Genomic DNA, 21,588 nt, shown 5'->3' on the forward strand with positions numbered 1-21,588 from the left:
AATAGTATGCTATATATTTAGTGACTCTATTAGTTTAGTCTGTTAGAGCATGAAGTTAAAAACGACAAGGACATACTTTCAATCAGTCTCCAAGCCAATACTTGATGCTCCTTTAATGTTGAAAATAGATGTATTTTCTACTGTATCATGTTTATCTCTATATTTCCTTTGAGGAGAAGCTGATAAAATGATTAGATGAATCAATTCAATATAGGTGATGAATATTTATTTATTGCTTAACCACATGGAAAAAAACGTTAATGGTTCTAAGTTCTAACACTAAGTATGAAAATCTCTTTTGTATTGTAATTTTTTTTAAGTCATATTAGTTTCTTCATGTTGATAATATATAACAATAACTTCATGGTAAACTGCTGAAATTAAGCTTTCCAAATTTCCTGGGTTAACTATCATTTGCCCTTCTTCATATGCTGGACCTCCAGGAACTTGTGCAAAATGGCCTGTTAGCTCAGATGGTTAGAGTGTGCTGCTAATAACGCCAAGGTCACAGGTTCGATCCCTGTACAGGCCAAGTTTAATTGTTTAAACAAAGATGAATTTTTCTTGTGTCTCATTTTGGACTGTTTATCTCCTTGAATCACACGCTGCTTGAAGGATTGGATGGAATCAGTAGCATTTCATCATCTGCTAATTCTTCAAAAGTATTCTATATATTTAGTGAGCCTATTAGTTTAGTCTGTTAGAGCATGAAGTTAAAAACGCAAAGGACATAATTTCAATCATTCTCCAAGCCAATACTTGATGCTCCTTTAATGTTGAAAATAGATGTATTTTCTTCTGTATCATGTTTACCTCCATATTTCCTTTACGCAGAAGCTGATAGAATGATTAGATGAATCAATTGAATATAGTTGATGAATATTTATTTATTGCTAAACCACGTGGAAAAAACGTTACTGGTTCAAAATTCTAACACTAAGTATGGAAATCTCTTTTGTATTGCAATTTTTTTGAAGTCATATTAGTTTCTTCATGTTGATAATATGAAAGTTAATTCATATTAAACAGCTGAAATTAAGCTTTCCAAATCTCCCGGTTGAACTATCATTAGCACTGCTTCCTGTGCTGGTCCTCCAGAAGATGTGCAAAGTGGCCTGTTAGCTCAGTTGGTTAGAGCGTGGTGCTAATAACGCCAAGGTCACAGGTTCGATCCCTGTACAGGCCAAGTTTAATTCTTCGAAAAAAGATGAATGTTTCTTGTGTCTCATTTTGGACTGTTTATCTCCTTGGATCAAACGCTGCTTGAAGGATTGGATGAATACATTTGATATAATTATAGAATTAATTACTATTCTTAAAGCGCCTGGAATATCTATTAATGGTTCTAAGTTCTAACGCCAAGTAACTAAATCTCTTATTTATTGCAATTTATTGAGATCATTTTTGTTTAGTCTTGCTGATAATATATAAAGATACTATGAATGTAAACAGCTGAATATAAGCTTTCCAACTATCCCGGATTAACAATCAGTAGGACTTCATCATCTGCTTCATCTTCAATAGTATGCTATATATTTAGTGACTCTATTAGTTTAGTCTGTTAGAGCATGAAGTTAAAAACGCCAAGGACATACTTTCAATCAGTCTCCAAGCCAATACTTGATGCTCCTTTAATGTTGAAAATAGATGTATTTCTACTGTATCATGTTTATCTCTATATTTCCTTTGAGGAGAAGCTGATAAAATGATTAGATGAATCAATTCAATATAGGTGATGAATATTTATGTATTGCTTAACCACATGGAAAAAACGTTAATGGTTCTAAGTTCTAACACTAAGTTGAAAATCTCTTTTGTATTGTAATTTTTTTTAAAACATATTAGTTTCTTCATGTTGATAATATATAACAATAACTTCATGGTAAACTGCTGAAATTAAGCTTTCCAAATTTCCTGGGTTAACTATCATTTGCCCTTCTTCATTTGCTGGACCTCCAGGTAGTTGTGCAAAATGGTCTGTTAGCTCAGATGGTTAGAGCGTGGTGCTAATAATGCCAAGGTCACAGGTTCGATCCCTTTACAGGCCAAGTTTAATTGTTTGAACAAAGATGAATTTTTCTTGTGTCTCATTTTGGACTGTTTATCTCCTTGAATCACACGCTGCTTGAAGGATTGTATGGAATCAGTAGCATTTCATCATTTGCTAATTCTTCAAAAGTATTCTATATATTTAGTGAGCCTATTAGTTTAGTCTGTTAGAGCATGAAGTTAAAAACGCAAAGGACATAATTTCAATCAGTCTCCAAGCCAATACTTGATGCTCCTTTAATGTTGAAAATAGATGTATTTTCTTCTGTATCATGTTTACCTCTATATTACCTTTGCACAGAAGCTGATAGAATGATTAGATGAATCAATTGAATATAGGTGATGAATATTTATTTATTGCTAAACCACGTGGAAAAAACTTTACTGGTTCAAAATTCTAACACTAAGTATGGAAATCTCTTTTGTATTGCAATTTTTTTGAAGTCATATTAGTTTCTTCATGTTGATAATATGAAAGTTAATTCATATTAAACAGCTGAAATTAAGCTTTCCAAATCTCCCGGTTGAACTATCATTAGCACTGCTTCCTGTGCTGGTCCTCCAGAAGATGTGAAATTTGGCCAGTTAGCTCAGTTGGTTAGAGCGTGGTGCTAATAACGCCAAGGTCACAGGTTCGATCACTGTACATGCCAAGTTTAATTCTTTGAAAAAAGTTGAATTTTTCTTGTGTCTCATTTTGGACTGTTTATCTCCTTGGATCAAACGCTGCTTGAAGGATTGGATGAATACATTTGATATAATTATAGAATTAATCACTATTCTTAAAGCGCCTGGAATATCTATTAATGGTTCTAAGTTCTAACGCCAAGTAACTAAATCTCTTATTTATTGCAATTTATTGAGATCTTTTTTGTTTAGTCTTGTTGATAATATATAAAGATACTATGAATGTAAACAGCTGAATATAAGCTTTCCAACTATCCCGGATTAACAATCAGTAGGACTTCATCATCTGCTTCATCTTCAATAGTATGCTATATATTTAGTGACTCTATTAGTTTAGTCTGTTAGAGCATGAAGTTAAAAACGCCAAGGACATACTTTCAATCAGTCTCCAAGCCAATACTTGATGCTCCTTTAATGTTGAAAATAGATGTATTTTCTACTGTATCATGTTTATCTCTATATTTCCTTTGAGGAGAAGCTGATAAAATGATTAGATGAATCAATTCAATATAGGTGATGAATATTTATTTATTGCTTAACCACATGGAAAAAACGTTAATGGTTCTAAGTTCTACCACTAAGTATGAAAATCTCTTTTGTATTGTAATTTTTTTTAAGTCATATTAGTTTCTTCATGTTGATAATATATAACAATAACTTCATGGTAAACTGCTGACATTAAGCTTTCCAAATCTCCTAGGTTAACTATCATTTGCCCTTCTTCATATGCTGGACCTCCAGGTAGTTGTGCAAAATGGCCTGTTAGCTCAGATGGTTAGAGCGTGGTGCTAATAACACCAAGGTCACAGGTTTGATCCCTGTACAGGCGAAGTTTAATTGTTTGAACAAAGATGAATTTTTCTTGAGTCTCATTTTGGACTGTTTATCTCCTTGAATCACACGCTGCTTGAAGGATTGGATGGAATCAGTAGCATTTCATCATCTGCTAATTCTTCAAAAGTATTCTATATATTTAGTGAGCCTATTAGTTTAGTCTGTTAGAGCATGAAGTTAAAAACGCAAAGGACATAATTTCAATCAGTCTCCAAGCCAATACTTGATTCTCCTTTAATGTTGAAAATAGATGTGTTTTCTTCTTTATCATGTTTACCTCTATATTTCCTTTGCGCAGAAGCTGATAGAATGATTAGATGAATCAATTGAATATAGGTGATGAATTTTTATTTATTGCTAAACCACGTGGGAAAAACTTTACTGGTTCAAAATTCTAACACTAAGTATGGAAATCTCTTTTGTATTGCAATTTTTTTGAAGTCATATTAGTTTCTTCATGTTGATAATATGAAAGTTAATTCATATTAAACAGCTGAAATAAAACTTTCCAAATCTCCTGGTTGAACTATCATTAGCACTGCTTCCTGTGCTGGTCCTCCACAAGATATGAAATTTGGCCTGTTAGCTCAGTTGGTTAGAGCGTGGTGCTAATAACGCCAAGGTCACAGGTTAGATCAGTGTACAGGCCAAGTTTAATTCTTTGAAAAAAGATGAATTTTTCTTGTGTCTCATTTTGGACTGTTTATCTCCTTGGATCAAACGCTGCTTGAAGGATTGGATGAATACATTTGATATAATTATAGAATTAATTACTATTCTTAAAGCGCCTGGAATATCTATTAATGGTTCTAAGTTCTAACGCCAAGTAACTAAATCTCTTATTTATTGCAATTGATTGAGATCTTTTTTGTTTAGTCTTGTTGATAATATATAAAGATACTATGAATGTAAACAGCTGAATATAAGCTTTCCAACTATCCCGGATTAACAATCAGTAGGACTTCATCATCTGCTTCATCTTTAATAGTATACTATATATTTAGTGAGACTATTAGTTTAGTCTGTTAGAGCATGAAGTTAAAAACGCCAAGGACATAATTTCAATCAGTCTCCAAGCCAATACTTGATGCTCCTTTAATGTTGAAAATAGATGTATTTTCTTCTGTATCATGTTTACCTCCATATTTCCTTTGCGCAGAAGCTGATAGAATGATTAGATGAATCAATTGAATATAGGTGATGATTTTTTATTTATTGCTAAACCACGTGGGAAAAACTTTACTGGTTCAAAATTCTAACACTAAGTATGGAAATCTCTTTTGTATTGCAATTCTTTTGAAGTCATATTAGTTTCTTCATGTTGATAATATGAAAGTTAATTCGTATTAAACAGCTGAAATTAAGCTTTCCTAATCTCCCGGTTGAACTAACATTAGCACTGCTTCCTGTGCCGGTCCTCCAGAAGATGTGCAAATTGGCCTGTTAGCTCAGTTGGTTAGAGCGTGGTGCTAATAATGCCAAGGTCACAGGTTCGATTCCTGTACAGGCCAAGTTTAATTCTTTGAAAAAAGATGAATTTTTCTTGTGTCTCATTTTGGACTGTTTATCTCCTTGGATCAAACGCTGCTTGAAGGATTGGATGAATACATTTGATATAATTATAGAATTAATTACTATTCTTAAAGCGCCTGGAATATCTATTAATGGTTCTAAGTTCTAACGCCAAGTAACTAAATCTCTTATTTATTGCAATTTATTGAGATCTTTTTTGTTTAGTCTTGTTGATAATATATAAAGATACTATGAATGTAAACAGCTGAATATAAGCTTTCCAACTATCCCGGATTAACAATCAGTAGGACTTCATCATCTGCTTCATCTTCAATAGTATGCTATATATTTAGTGACTCTATTAGTTTAGTCTGTTAGAGCATGAAGTTAAAAACGCCAAGGACATACTTTCAATCAGTCTCCAAGCCAATACTTGATGCTCCTTTAATGTTGAAAATAGATGTATTTCTACTGTATCATGTTTATCTCTATATTTCCTTTGAGGAGAAGCTGATAAAATGATTAGATGAATCAATTCAATATAGGTGATGAATATTTATGTATTGCTTAACCACATGGAAAAAACGTTAATGGTTCTAAGTTCTAACACTAAGTTGAAAATCTCTTTTGTATTGTAATTTTTTTTAAAACATATTAGTTTCTTCATGTTGATAATATATAACAATAACTTCATGGTAAACTGCTGAAATTAAGCTTTCCAAATTTCCTGGGTTAACTATCATTTGCCCTTCTTCATTTGCTGGACCTCCAGGTAGTTGTGCAAAATGGTCTGTTAGCTCAGATGGTTAGAGCGTGGTGCTAATAATGCCAAGGTCACAGGTTCGATCCCTTTACAGGCCAAGTTTAATTGTTTGAACAAAGATGAATTTTTCTTGTGTCTCATTTTGGACTGTTTATCTCCTTGAATCACACGCTGCTTGAAGGATTGTATGGAATCAGTAGCATTTCATCATTTGCTAATTCTTCAAAAGTATTCTATATATTTAGTGAGCCTATTAGTTTAGTCTGTTAGAGCATGAAGTTAAAAACGCAAAGGACATAATTTCAATCAGTCTCCAAGCCAATACTTGATGCTCCTTTAATGTTGAAAATAGATGTATTTTCTTCTGTATCATGTTTACCTCTATATTACCTTTGCACAGAAGCTGATAGAATGATTAGATGAATCAATTGAATATAGGTGATGAATATTTATTTATTGCTAAACCACGTGGAAAAAACTTTACTGGTTCAAAATTCTAACACTAAGTATGGAAATCTCTTTTGTATTGCAATTTTTTTGAAGTCATATTAGTTTCTTCATGTTGATAATATGAAAGTTAATTCATATTAAACAGCTGAAATTAAGCTTTCCAAATCTCCCGGTTGAACTATCATTAGCACTGCTTCCTGTGCTGGTCCTCCAGAAGATGTGAAATTTGGCCAGTTAGCTCAGTTGGTTAGAGCGTGGTGCTAATAACGCCAAGGTCACAGGTTCGATCACTGTACATGCCAAGTTTAATTCTTTGAAAAAAGTTGAATTTTTCTTGTGTCTCATTTTGGACTGTTTATCTCCTTGGATCAAACGCTGCTTGAAGGATTGGATGAATACATTTGATATAATTATAGAATTAATCACTATTCTTAAAGCGCCTGGAATATCTATTAATGGTTCTAAGTTCTAACGCCAAGTAACTAAATCTCTTATTTATTGCAATTTATTGAGATCTTTTTTGTTTAGTCTTGTTGATAATATATAAAGATACTATGAATGTAAACAGCTGAATATAAGCTTTCCAACTATCCCGGATTAACAATCAGTAGGACTTCATCATCTGCTTCATCTTCAATAGTATGCTATATATTTAGTGACTCTATTAGTTTAGTCTGTTAGAGCATGAAGTTAAAAACGCCAAGGACATACTTTCAATCAGTCTCCAAGCCAATACTTGATGCTCCTTTAATGTTGAAAATAGATGTATTTTCTACTGTATCATGTTTATCTCTATATTTCCTTTGAGGAGAAGCTGATAAAATGATTAGATGAATCAATTCAATATAGGTGATGAATATTTATTTATTGCTTAACCACATGGAAAAAACGTTAATGGTTCTAAGTTCTACCACTAAGTATGAAAATCTCTTTTGTATTGTAATTTTTTTTAAGTCATATTAGTTTCTTCATGTTGATAATATATAACAATAACTTCATGGTAAACTGCTGAAATTAAGCTTTCCAAATCTCCTAGGTTAACTATCATTTGCCCTTCTTCATATGCTGGACCTCCAGGTAGTTGTGCAAAATGGCCTGTTAGCTCAGATGGTTAGAGCGTGGTGCTAATAATGCCAAGGTCACAGGTTCGATCCCTGTACAGGCGAAGTTTAATTGTTTGAACAAAGATGAATTTTTCTTGTGTCTCATTTTGGACTGTTTATCTCCTTGAATCACACGCTGCTTGAAGGATTGGATGGAATCAGTAGCATTTCATCATCTGCTAATTCTTCAAAAGTATTCTATATATTTAGTGAGCCTATTAGTTTAGTCTGTTAGAGCATGAAGTTAAAAACGCAAAGGACATAATTTCAATCAGTCTCCAAGCCAATACTTGATTCTCCTTTAATGTTGAAAATAGATGTGTTTTCTTCTGTATCATGTTTACCTCTATATTTCCTTTGCGCAGAAGCTGATAGAATGATTAGATGAATCAATTGAATATAGGTGATGAATTTTTATTTATTGCTAAACCACGTGGAAAAAACTTTACTGGTTCAAAATTCTAACACTAAGTATGGAAATCTCTTTTGTATTGCAATTTTTTTGAAGTCATATTAGTTTCTTCATGTTGATAATATGAAAGTTAATTCGTATTAAACAGCTGAAATTAAGCTTTCCTAATCTCCCGGTTGAACTAACATTAGCACTGCTTCCTGTGCTGGTCCTCCACAAGATATGAAATTTGGCCTGTTAGCTCAGTTGGTTAGAGCGTGGTGCTAATAACGCCAAGGTCACAGGTTCGATCAGTGTACAGGCCAAGTGTAATTCTTTGAAAAAAGATGAATTTTTCTTGTGTCTCATTTTGGACTGTTTATCTCCTTGGATCAAACGCTGCTTGAAGGATTGGATGAATACATTTGATATAATTATAGAATTAATTACTATTCTTAAAGCGCCTGGAATATCTATTAATGGTTCTAAGTTCTAACGCCATGTAACTAAATCTCTTATTTATTGCAATTGATTGAGATCTTTTTTGTTTAGTCTTGTTGATAATATATAAAGATACTATGAATGTAAACAGCTGAATATAAGCTTTTTAACTATCCCGGATTAACAATCAGTAGGACTTCATCATCTGCTTCATCTTTAATAGTATACTATATATTTAGTGAGACTATTAGTTTAGTCTGTTAGAGCATGAAGTTAAAAACGCCAAGGACATAATTTCAATCAGTCTCCAAGCCAATACTTGATGCTCCTTTAATGTTGAAAATAGATGTATTTTCTTCTGTATCATGTTTACCTCCATATTTCCTTTGCGCAGAAGCTGATAGAATGATTAGATGAATCAATTGAATATAGGTGATGATTTTTTATTTATTGCTAAACCACGTGGAAAAAACTTTACTGGTTCAAAATTCTAACACTAAGTATGGAAATCTCTTTTGTATTGCAATTTTTTTGAAGTCATATTAGTTTCTTCATGTTGATAATATGAAAGTTAATTCGTATTAAACAGCTGAAATTAAGCTTTCCTAATCTCCCGGTTGAACTAACATTAGCACTGCTTCCTGTGCCGGTCCTCCAGAAGATATACAAATTGGCCTGTTAGCTCAGTTGGTTAGAGCGTGGTGCTAATAACGCCAAGGTCACAGGTTCGATCCCTGTACAGGCCAAGTTTAATTCTTTAAAAAAGATGAATTTTTCTTGTGTCTCATTTTGGACTGTTTATCTCCTTGGATCAAACGCTGCTTGAAGGATTGGATGAATACATTTGATATAATTATAGAATTAATTACTATTCTTAAAGCGCCTGGAATATCTATTAATGGTTCTAAGTTCTAACGCCAAGTAACTAAATCTCTTATTTATTGGAATTTATTGAGATCATTTTTGTTTAGTCTTGTTGATAATATATAAAGATACTATGAATGTAAACAGCTGAATATAAGCTTTCCAACTATCCCGGATTAACAATCAGTAGGACTTCATCATCTGCTTCATCTTCAATAGTATACTATATATTTACTGAGACTATTAGTTTAGTCTGTTAGAGCATGAAGTTAAAAACGCCAAGGACATACTTTCAATCAGTCTCCAAGCCAATACTTGATGCACCTTTAATGTTGAAAATAGATGTATTTTCTACTGTATCATGTTTATCTCTATATTTCCTTTGAGGAGAAGCTGATAAAATGATTAGATGAATCAATTCAATATAGGTGATGACTATTTATTTATTGCTTAACCACATGGAAAAAGCGTTAATGGTTCTAAGTTCTAACACTAAGTATGAACATCTCTTTTGTATTGTAATTTTTTTAAGTCATATTAGTTTCTTCATGTTGATAATATATAACAATAACTTCATGGTATACTGCTGAAATGAAGCTTTCCAAATCTCCTGGGTTAACTATCATTTGCCCCTCTTCATATGCTGGACCTCAAGGTAGTTATGCAAAATGGCCTGTTAGCTCAAATGGTTAGAGCTGGTGCTAATAACGCCAAGGTCACAGGTTCGATCCCTGTACAGGCCAAGTTTAATTGTTTGAACAAAGGTGAATTTTTCTTGTGTCTCATTTTGGACTGTTTATCTCCTTGAATCACACGCTGCTTGAAGGATTGGATGGAATCAGTAGCATTTCATCATCTGCTAATTCTTCAAAAGTATTCTATATATTTAGTGAGCCTATTAGTTTAGTCTGTTAGAGCATGAAGTTAAAAACACAAAGGACATAATTTCAATCAGTCTCCAAGCCAATACTTGATGCTCCTTTAATGTTGAAAATAGATGTATTTTCTTCTGTATCATGTTTACCTCCATATTTCCTTTGCGCAGAAGCTGATAGAATGATTAGATGAATCAATCGAATATAGGTGATGAATATTTATTTATTGCTAAACCACGTGGAAAAAACGTTACTGGTTCAAAATTCTAACACTAAGTATGGAAATCTCTTTTGTATTGCAATTTTTTTGAAGTCATATTAGTTACTTCATGTTGATAATATGAAAGTTAATTCATATTAAACAGCTGAAATTAAGCTTTCCAAATCTCCCGGTTGAACTATCATTAGCACTGCTTCCTGTGCTGGTCCTCCAGAAGATGTGAAATTTGGCCAGTTAGCTCAGTTGGTTAGAGCGTGGTGCTAATAACGCCAAGGTCACAGGTTCGATCACTGTACATGCCAAGTCTAATTCTTTGAAAAAAGATGAATTTTTCTTGTGTCTCATTTTGGACTGTTTATCTCCTTGAATCACACGCTGCTTGAAGGATTGTATGGAATCAGTAGCATTTCATCATCTGCTAATTCTTCAAAAGTATTCTATATATTTAGTGAGTCTATTAGTTTAGTCTGTTAGAGCATGAAGTTAAAAACGCAAAGGACATAATTTCAATCAGTCTCCAAGCCAATACTTGATGCTCCTTTAATGTTGAAAATAGATGTATTTTCTTCTGTATCATGTTTACCTCTATATTACCTTTGCGCAGAAGCTGATAGAATGATTAGATGAATCAATTGAATATAGGTGATGAATATTTATTTATTGCTAAACCACGTGGAAAAAACTTTACTGGTTCAAAATTCTAACACTAAGTATGGAAATCTCTTTTGTATTGCAATTTTTTTGAAGTCATATTAGTTTCTTCATGTTGATAATATGAAAGTTAATTCATATTAAACAGCTGAAATTAAGCTTTCCAAATCTCCTGGTTGAACTATCATTAGCACTGCTTCCTGTGCTGGTCCTCCAGAAGATGTGAAATTTGGCCAGTTAGCTCAGTTGGTTAGAGCGTGGTGCTAATAACGCCAAGGTCACAGGTTCGATCACTGTACATAACAAGTTTAATTCTTTGAAAAAAGATGAATTTTTCTTGTGTCTCATTTTGGACTGTTTATCTCCTTGCATCAAACGCTGCTTGAAGGATTGGATGAATACATTTGATATAATTATAGAATTAATCACTATTCTTAAAGCGCCTGGAATATCTATTAATGGTTCTAAGTTCTAACGCCAAGTAACTAAATCTCTTATTTATTGCAATTTATTGAGATCTTTTTTGTTTAGTCTTGTTGATAATATATAAAGATACTATGAATGTAAACAGCTGAATATAAGCTTTCCAACTATCCCGGTTTAACAATCAGTAGGACTTCATCATCTGCTTCATCTTCAATAGTATGCTATATATTTAGTGACTCTATTAGTTTAGTCTGTTAGAGCATGAAGTTAAAAACGCCAAGGACATACTTTCAATCAGTCTCCAAGCCAATACTTGATGCTCCTTTAATGTTGAAAATAGATGTATTTTCTACTGTATCATGTTTATCTCTATATTTCCTTTGAGGAGAAGCTGATAAAATGATTAGATGAATCAATTCAATATAGGTGATGAATATTTATTTATTGCTTAACCACATTGAAAAAACGTTAATGGTTCTAAGTTCTACCACTAAGTATGAAAATCTCTTTTGTATTGTAATTTTTTTTAAGTCATATTAGTTTCTTCATGTTGATAATATATAACAATAACTTCATGGTAAACTGCTGAAATTAAGCTTTCCAAATCTCCTAGGTTAACTATCATTTGCCCTTCTTCATATGCTGGACCTCCAGGTAGTTGTGCAAAATGGCCTGTTAGCTCAGATGGTTAGAGCGTGGTGCTAATAATGCCAAGGTTACAGGTTCGATCCCTGTACAGGCGAAGTTTAATTGTTTGAACAAAGATGAATTTTTCTTGTGTCTCATTTTGGACTGTTTATCTCCTTGAATCACACGCTGCTTGAAGGATTGGATGGAATCAGTAGCATTTCATCATCTGCTAATTCTTCAAAAGTATTCTATATATTTAGTGAGCCTATTAGTTTAGTCTGTTAGAGCATGAAGTTAAAAACGCCAAGGACATCATTTCAATCAGTCTCCAAGCCAATACTTGATGCTCCTTTAATGTTGAAAATAGATGTATTTTCTTCTGTATCATGTTTACCTCCATATTTCCTTTGCGCAGAAGCTGATAGAATGATTAGATGAATCAATTGAATATAGGTGATGATTTTTTATTTATTGCTAAACCACGTGGAAAAAACTTTACTGGTTCAAAATTCTAACACTAAGTATGGAAATCTCTTTTGTATTGCAATTTTTTTGAAGTCATATTAGTTTCTTCATGTTGATAATATGAAAGTTAATTCATATTAAACAGCTGAAATTAAGCTTTCCAAATCTCCTGGTTGAACTATCATTAGCACTGCTTCCTGTGCTGGTCCTCCAGAAGATGTGAAATTTGGCCAGTTAGCTCAGTTGGTTAGAGCGTGGTGCTAATAACGCCAAGGTCACAGGTTCGATCACTGTACATGCCAAGTTTAATTCTTTGAAAAAAGATGAATTTTTCTTGTGTCTCATTTTGGACTGTTTATCTCCTTGGATCAAACGCTGCTTGAAGGATTGGATGAATACATTTGATATAATTATAGAATTAATCACTATTCTTAAAGCGCCTGGAATATCTATTAATGGTTCTAAGTTCTAACGCCAAGTAACTAAATCTCTTATTTATTGCAATTTATTGAGATCTTTTTTGTTTAGTCTTGTTGATAATATATAAAGATACTATGAATGTAAACAGCTGAATATAAGCTTTCCAACTATCCCGGTTTAACAATCAGTAGGACTTCATCATCTGCTTCATCTTCAATAGTATGCTATATATTTAGTGACTCTATTAGTTTAGTCTGTTAGAGCATGAAGTTAAAAACGCCAAGGACATACTTTCAATCAGTCTCCAAGCCAATACTTGATGCTCCTTTAATGTTGAAAATAGATGTATTTTCTACTGTATCATGTTTATCTCTATATTTCCTTTGAGGAGAAGCTGATAAAATGATTAGATGAATCAATTCAATATAGGTGATGAATATTTATTTATTGCTTAACCACATGGAAAAAACGTTAATGGTTCTAAGTTCTACCACTAAGTATGAAAATCTCTTTTGTATTGTAATTTTTTTTAAGTCATATTAGTTTCTTCATGTTGATAATATATAACAATAACTTCATGGTAAACTGCTGAAATTAAGCTTTCCAAATCTCCTAGGTTAACTATCATTTGCCCTTCTTCATATGCTGGACCTCCAGGTAGTTGTGCAAAATGGCCTGTTAGCTCAGATGGTTAGAGCGTGGTGCTAATAATGCCAAGGTTACAGGTTCGATCCCTGTACAGGCGAAGTTTAATTGTTTGAACAAAGATGAATTTTTCTTGTGTCTCATTTTGGACTGTTTATCTCCTTGAATCACACGCTGCTTGAAGGATTGGATGGAATCAGTAGCATTTCATCATCTGCTAATTCTTCAAAAGTATTCTATATATTTAGTGAGCCTATTACTTTAGTCTGTTAGAGCATGAAGTTAAAAACGCCAAGGACATCATTTCAATCAGTCTCCAAGCCAATACTTGATGCTCCTTTAATGTTGAAAATAGATGTATTTTCTTCTGTATCATGTTTACCTCCATATTTCCTTTGCGCAGAAGCTGATAGAATGATTAGATGAATCAATCGAATATAGGTGATGAATATTTATTTATTGCTAAACCACGTGGAAAAAACGTTACTGGTTCAAAATTCTAACACTAAGTATGGAAATCTCTTTTGTATTGCAATTTTTTTGAAGTCATATTAGTTTCTTCATGTTGATAATATGAAAGTTAATTCATATTAAACAGCTGAAATTAAGCTTTCCAAATCTCCCGGTTGAACTATCATTAGCACTGCTTCCTGTGCTGGTCCTCCAGAAGATGTGAAATTTGGCCAGTTAGCTCAGTTGGTTAGAGCGTGGTGCTAATAACGCCAAGGTCACAGATTCGATCACTGTACATGCCAAGTTTAATTCTTTGAAAAAAGATGAATTTTTCTTGTGTCTCATTTTGGACTGTTTATCTCCTTGAATCACACGCTGCTTGAAGGATTGTATGGAATCAGTAGCATTTCATCATCTGCTAATTCTTCAAAAGTATTCTATATATTTAGTGAGCCTATTAGTTTAGTCTGTTAGAGCATGAAGTTAAAAACGCAAAGGACATAATTTCAATCAGTCTCCAAGCCAATACTTGATGCTCCTTTAATGTTGAAAATAGATGTATTTTCTTCTGTATCATGTTTACCTCTATATTACCTTTGCGCAGAAGCTGATAGAATGATTAGATGAATCAATTGAATATAGGTGATGAATATTTATTTATTGCTAAACCACGTGGAAAAAACTTTACTGGTTCAAAATTCTAACACTAAGTATGGAAATCTCTTTTGTATTGCAATTTTTTTGAAGTCATATTAGTTTCTTCATGTTGATAATATGAAAGTTAATTCATATTAAACAGCTGAAATTAAGCTTTCCAAATCTCCCGGTTGAACTATCATTAGCACTGCTTCCTGTGCTGGTCCTCCAGAAGATGTGAAATTTGGCCAGTTAGCTCAGTTGGTTAGAGCGTGGTGCTAATAACGCCAAGGTCACAGGTTCGATCACTGTACATGCCAAGTTTAATTCTTTGAAAAAAGATGAATTTTTCTTGTGTCTCATTTTGGACTGTTTATCTCCTTGGATCAAACGCTGCTTGAAGGATTGGATGAATACATTTGATATAATTATAGAATTAATCACTATTCTTAAAGCGCCTGGAATATCTATTAATGGTTCTAAGTTCTAACGCCAAGTAACTAAATCTCTTATTTATTGCAATTTATTGAGATCTTTTTTGTTTAGTCTTGTTGATAATATATAAAGATACTATGAATGTAAACAGCTGAATATAAGCTTTCCAACTATCCCGGATTAACAATCAGTAGGACTTCATCATCTGCTTCATCTTCAATAGTATGCTATATATTTGGTGACTCTATTAGTTTAGTCTGTTAGAGCATGAAGTTAAAAACGCCAAGGACATACTTTCAATCAGTCTCCAAGCCAATACTTGATGCTCCTTTAATGTTGAAAATAGATGTATTTTCTACTGTATCATGTTTATCTCTATATTTCCTTTGAGGAGAAGCTGACAAAATGATTAGATGAATCAATTCAATATAGGTGATGAATATTTATTTATTGCTTAACCACATGGAAAAAACGTTAATGGTTCTAAGTTCTACCACTAAGTATGAAAATCTCTTTTGTATTGTAATTTTTTTTAAGTCATATTAGTTTCTTCATGTTGATAATATATAACAATAACTTCATGGTAAACTGCTGAAATTAAGCTTTCCAAATCTCCTAGGTTAACTATCATTTGCCCTTCTTCATATGCTGGACCTCCAGGTAGTTGTGCAAAATGGCCTGTTAGCTCAGATGGTTAGAGCGTGGTGCTAATAACGCCAAGGTCACAGGTTCGATCCCTGTACAGGTGAAGTTTAATTGTTTGAACAAAGATGAATTTTTCTTGTGTCTCATTTTGGACTGTTTATCTCCTTGAATCACACGCTGCTTGAAGGATTGGATGGAATCAGTAGCATTTCATCATCTGCTAATTCTTCAAAAGTATTCTATATATTCAGTGAGCCTATTAGTTTAGTCTGTTAGAGCATGAAGTTAAAAACGCAAAGGACATAATTTCAATCAGTCTCCAAGCCAATACTTGATTCTCCTTTATGTTGAAAATAGATGTGTTTTCTTCTGTATCATGTTTACCTCTATATTTCCTTTGCACAGAAGCTGATAGAATGATTAGATGAATCAATTGAATATAGGTGATGAATTTTTATTTATTGCTAAACCACGTGGAAAAAACTTTTCTGGTTCAAAATTCTAACACTAAGTATGGAAATCTCTTTTGTATTGCAATTTTTTTGAAGTCATATTAGTTTCTTCATGTTGATAACATGAAAGTTAATTTGTATTAAACAGCTGAAATTAAGCTTTCCTAATCTCCCGGTTGAACTAACATTAGCACTGCTTCCTGTGCTGGTCCTCCACAAGATATGAAATTTGGCCTGTTAGCTCAGTTGGTTAGAGCGTGGTGCTAATAACGCCAAGGTCACAGGTTCGATCAGTGTACAGGCCAAGTTTAATTCTTTGAAAAAAGATGAATTTTTCTTGTGTCTCATTTTGGACTGTTTATCTCCTTGGATCAAACGCTGCTTGAAGGATTGGATGAATACATTTGATATAATTATAGAATTAATTACTATTCTTAAAGCGCCTGGAATATCTATTAATGGTTCTAAGTTCTAACGCCTAGTAACTAAATCTCTTATTTATTGCAATTGATTGAGATCTTTTTTGTTTAGTCTTGTTGATAATATATAAAGATACTATGAATGTAAACAGCTGAATATAAGCTTTCCAACTATCCTGGATTAACAATCAGTAGGACTTCATCATCTGCTTCATCTTTAATAGTATACTATATATTTAGTGAGACTATTAGTTTAGTCTGTTAGAGCATGAAGTTAAAAACGCCAAGGACATCATTTCAATCAGTCTCCAAGCCAATACTTGATGCTCCTTTAATGTTGAAAATAGATGTATTTTCTTCTGTATCATGTTTACCTCCATATTTCCTTTGCGCAGAAGCTGATAGAATGATTAGATGAATCAATTGAATATAGGTGATGATTTTTTATTTATTGCTAAACCACGTGGAAAAAGCATTAATGGTTCTAAGTTCTAACACTAAGTATGGAAATGTCTTTTGTATTGCAATTTTTTTGAAGTCATATTAGTTTCTTCATGTTGATAATATGAAAGTTAATTCGTATTAAACAGCTGAAATTAAGCTTTCCTAATCTCCCGGTTGAACTAACATTAGCACTGCTTCCTGTGCCGGTCCTCCAGAAGATATACAAATTGGCCTGTTAGCTCAGTTGGTTAGAGCGTGGTGCAAATAACGCCAAGGTCACAGGTTCGATCCCTGTACAGGCCAAGTTTAATTCTTTAAAAAAGATGAATTTTTCTTGTGTCTCATTTTGGACTGTTTATCTCCTTGGATCAAACGCTGCTTGAAGGATTGGATGAATACATTTGATATAATTATAGAATTAATTACTATTCTTAAAGCGCCTGGAATATCTATTAATGGTTCTAAGTTCTAACGCCAAGTAACTAAATCTCTTATTTATTGGAATTTATTGAGATCATTTTTGTTTAGTCTTGTTGATAATATATAAAGATACTATGAATGTAAACAGCTGAATATAAGCTTTCCAACTATCCCGGATTAACAATCAGTAGGACTTCATCATCTGCTTCATCTTCAATAGTATACTATATATTTACTGAGACTATTAGTTTAGTCTGTTAGAGCATGAAGTTAAAAACGCCAAGGACATACTTTCAATCAGTCTCCAAGCCAATACTTGATGCACCTTTAATGTTGAAAATAGATGTATTTTCTACTGTATCATGTTTATCTCTATATTTCCTTTGAGGAGAAGCTGATAAAATGATTAGATGAATCAATTCAATATAGGTGATGACTATTTATTTATTGCTTAACCACATGGAAAAAGCATTAATGGTTCTAAGTTCTAACACTAAGTATGAACATCTCTTTTGTATTGTAATTTTTTTAAGTCATATTAGTTTCTTCATGTTGATAATATATAAGAATAACTTCATGGTATACTGCTGAAATGAAGCTTTCCAAATCTCCTGGGTTAACTATCATTTGCCCTTCTTCATATGCTGGACCTCAAGGTAGTTATGCAAAATGGTCTGTTAGCTCAAATAGTTAGAGCGTGGTGCTAATAACGCCAAGGTCACAGGTTTGATCCCTGTACAGGCGAAGTTTAATTGTTTGAACAAAGGTGAATTTTTCTTGTGTCTCATTTTGGACTGTTTATCTCCTTGAATCACACGCTGCTTGAAGGATTGGATGGAATCAGTAGCATTTCATCATCTGCTAATTCTTCAAAAGTATTCTATATATTTAGTGAGCCTATTAGTTTAGTCTGTTAGAGCATGAAGTTAAAAACGCAAAGGACATAATTTCAATCAGTCTCCAAGCCAATACTTGATTCTCCTTTAATGTTGAAAATAGATGTGTTTTCTTCTGTATCATGTTTACCTCTATATTTCCTTTGCACAGAAGCTGATAGAATGATTAGATGAATCAATTGAATATAGGTGATGAATATTTATTTATTGCTAAACCACGTGGAAAAAACTTTACTGGTTCAAAATTCTAACACTAAGTATGGAAATCTCTTTTGTATTGCAATTTTTTTGAAGTCATATTAGTTTCTTCATGTTGATAATATGAAAGTTAATTCGTATTAAACAGCTGAAATTAAGCTTTCCAAATCTCCCGGTTGAACTATCATTAGCACTGCTTCCTGAGCTGGTCCTCCAGAAAATGTACAAATTGGTCTGTTAGCACAGTTTGGTTAGAGTGGGGTGCTAATAACGCCAAGGTCACATGTTCGATCAGTGTACAGGCCAAGTTTAATTCTTTGAAAAAAGATGAATTTTTCTTGTGTCTCATTTTGGACTGTTTATCTCCTTGGATCAAACGCTGCTTGAAGGATTGGATGAATACATTTGATATAATTGTAGAATTAATTACTATTCTTAAAGCGCCTGGAATATCTATTAATGGTTCTAAGTTCTAACGCCTAGTAACTAAATCTCTTATTTATTGCAATTGATTGAGATCATTTTTGTTTAGTCTTGTTGATAATATATAAAGATACTATGAATGTAAACAGCTGAATATAAGCTTTCCAACTATCCCGGATTAACAATCAGTAGGACTTCATCATCTGCTTCATCTTTAATAGTATACTATATATTTAGTGAGACTATTAGTTTAGTCTGTTAGAGCATGAAGTTAAAAACGCCAAGGACATCATTTCAATCAGTCTCCAAGCCAATACTTGATGCTCCTTTAATGTTGAAAATAGATGTATTTTCTTCTGTATCATGTTTACCTCCATATTTCCTTTGCGCAGAAGCTGATAGAATGATTAGATGAATCAATTGAATATAGGTGATGATTTTTTATTTATTGCTAAACCACGTGGAAAAAACTTTACTGGTTCAAAATTCTAACACTAAGTATGGAAATCTCTTTTGTATTGCAATTTTTTTGAAGTCATATTAGTTTCTTCATGTTGATAATATGAAAGTTAATTCGTATTAAACAGCTGAAATTAAGCTTTCCTAATCTCCCGGTTGAACTAACATTAGCACTGCTTCCTGTGCCGGTCCTCCAGAAGATATACAAATTGGCCTGTTAGCTCAGTTGGTTAGAGCGTGGTGCTAATAACGCCAAGGTCACAGGTTCGATCCCTGTACAGGCCAAGTTTAATTCTTTAAAAAAGATGAATTTTTCTTGTGTCTCATTTTGGACTGTTTATCTCCTTGGATCAAACGCTGCTTGAAGGATTGGATGAATACATTTGATATAATTATAGAATTAATTACTATTCTTAAAGCACCTGGAATATCTATTAATGGTTCTAAGTTCTAACGCCAAGTAACTAAATCTCTTATTTATTGGAATTTATTGAGATCATTTTTGTTTAGTCTTGTTGATAATATATAAAGATACTATGAATGTAAACAGCTGAATATAAGCTTTCCAACTATCCCGGATTAACAATCAGTAGGACTTCATCATCTGCTTCATCTTCAATAGTATACTATATATTTACTGAGACTATTAGTTTAGTCTGTTAGAGCATGAAGTTAAAAACGCCAAGGACATACTTTCAATCAGTCTCCAAGCCAATACTTGATGCACCTTTAATGTTGAAAATAGATGTATTTTCTACTGTATCATGTTTATCTCTATATTTCCTTTGAGGAGAAGCTGATAAAATGATTAGATGAATCAATTCAATATAGGTGATGACTATTTATTTATTGCTTAACCACATGGAAAAAGCGTTAATGGTTCTAAGTTCTAACACTAAGTATGAACATCTCTTTTGTATTGTAATTTTTTTAAGTCATATTAGTTTCTTCATGTTGATAATATATAACAATAACTTCATGGTATACTGCTGAAATGAAGCTTTCCAAATCTCCTGGGTTAACTATCATTTGCCCTTCTTCATATGCTGGACCTCAAGGTAGTTAGGCAAAATGGCCTGTTAGCTCAAATGGTTAGAGCGTGGTGCTAATAACGCCAAGGTCACAGGTTCGATCCCTGTACAGGCGAAGTTTAATTGTTTGAACAAAGGTGAATTTTTCTTGTGTCTCATTTTGGACTGTTTATCTCCTTGAATCACACGCTGCTTAAAGGATTGGATGGAATCAGTAGCATTTCATCATCTGCTAATTCTTCAAAAGTATTCTATATATTTAGTGAGCCTATTAGTTTAGTCTGTTAGAGCATGAAGTTAAAAACGCAAAGGACATAATTTCAATCAGTCACCAAGCCAATACTTGATGCTCCTTTAATGTTGAAAATAGATGTATTTTCTTCTGTATCATGTTTACCTCCCTATTTCCTTTGCGCAGAAGCTGATAGAATGATTAGATGAATCAATTGAATATAGGTGATGAATATTTATTTATTGCTAAACCACGTGGAAAAAACGTTACTGGTTCAAAATTCTAACACTAAGTATGGAAATCTCTTTTGTATTGCAATTTTTTTGAAGTCATATTAGTTTCTTCATGTTGATAATATGAAAGTTAATTCATATTAAACAGCTGAAATTAAGCTTTCCAAATCTCCCGGTTGAACTATCATTAGCACTGCTTCCTGTGCTGGTCCTCCAGAAGATGTGCAAATTGGCCTGTTAGCTCAGTTAGTTAGAGCGTGGTGCTAAAAACGCCAAGGTCACAGGTTCGATCCCTGTACAGGCCAAGTTTAATTCTTTGAAAAAAGATGAATTTTTCTTGTGTCACATTTTGGACTGTTTATCTCCCCGGATCAAACGCTGCTTGAAGGATTGGATGAATAAATTTGATATAATTATAGAATTAATTACTATTCTTAAAGTGCCTGGAATATCTATTAATGGTTCTAAGTTCTAACGCCAAGTAACTAAATCTCTTATTTATTGCAATTTATTGAGATCTTTTTTGTTTAGTCTTGTTGATAATATATAAAGATACTATGAATGTAAACAGCTGAATATAAGCTTTCCAACTATCCCGGATTAACAATCAGTAGGACTTCATCATCTGCTTCATCTTCAATAGTATGCTATATATTTAGTGACTCTATTAGTTTAGTCTGTTAGAGCATGAAGTTAAAAACGCCAAGGACATACTTTCACTCAGTCTCCAAGCCAATACTTGATGCTCCTTTAATGTTGAAAATAGTTGTATTTTCTACTGTATCA

At 32.9% G+C, this 21,588-nt stretch overlaps 6 non-coding genes across 6 annotated transcripts; all 6 read left to right on the forward strand.

Annotated features, from left to right (window-relative positions):
- The first annotated feature begins 1,112 nt into the window (after nucleotides 1–1,112).
- TRNAI-AAU (transfer RNA isoleucine (anticodon AAU)) lies at nucleotides 1,113–1,186 on the forward strand. Its single transcript has one exon. It is a non-coding gene; the product is annotated as a tRNA-Ile (tRNA).
- Nucleotides 1,187–5,007: 3,821 nt separating this feature from the next.
- TRNAI-AAU (transfer RNA isoleucine (anticodon AAU)) lies at nucleotides 5,008–5,081 on the forward strand. Its single transcript has one exon. It is a non-coding gene; the product is annotated as a tRNA-Ile (tRNA).
- A 3,821-nt stretch (nucleotides 5,082–8,902) lies between these two features.
- On the forward strand, nucleotides 8,903–8,976 carry TRNAI-AAU (transfer RNA isoleucine (anticodon AAU)). Its single transcript has one exon. It is a non-coding gene; the product is annotated as a tRNA-Ile (tRNA).
- An 8,163-nt stretch (nucleotides 8,977–17,139) lies between these two features.
- On the forward strand, nucleotides 17,140–17,213 carry TRNAI-AAU (transfer RNA isoleucine (anticodon AAU)). Its single transcript has one exon. It is a non-coding gene; the product is annotated as a tRNA-Ile (tRNA).
- A 2,304-nt stretch (nucleotides 17,214–19,517) lies between these two features.
- On the forward strand, nucleotides 19,518–19,591 carry TRNAI-AAU (transfer RNA isoleucine (anticodon AAU)). Its single transcript has one exon. It is a non-coding gene; the product is annotated as a tRNA-Ile (tRNA).
- A 1,442-nt stretch (nucleotides 19,592–21,033) lies between these two features.
- Nucleotides 21,034–21,107, forward strand: TRNAF-AAA (transfer RNA phenylalanine (anticodon AAA)). The gene has a single exon. It is a non-coding gene; the product is annotated as a tRNA-Phe (tRNA).
- Nucleotides 21,108–21,588: the final 481 nt, after the last annotated feature.

The sequence above is a fragment of the Lissotriton helveticus genome, chromosome 4_1 (assembly GCF_964261635.1).
Source record: "Lissotriton helveticus chromosome 4_1, aLisHel1.1, whole genome shotgun sequence".
NCBI classification, from domain to species: domain Eukaryota; kingdom Metazoa; phylum Chordata; class Amphibia; order Caudata; family Salamandridae; genus Lissotriton; species Lissotriton helveticus.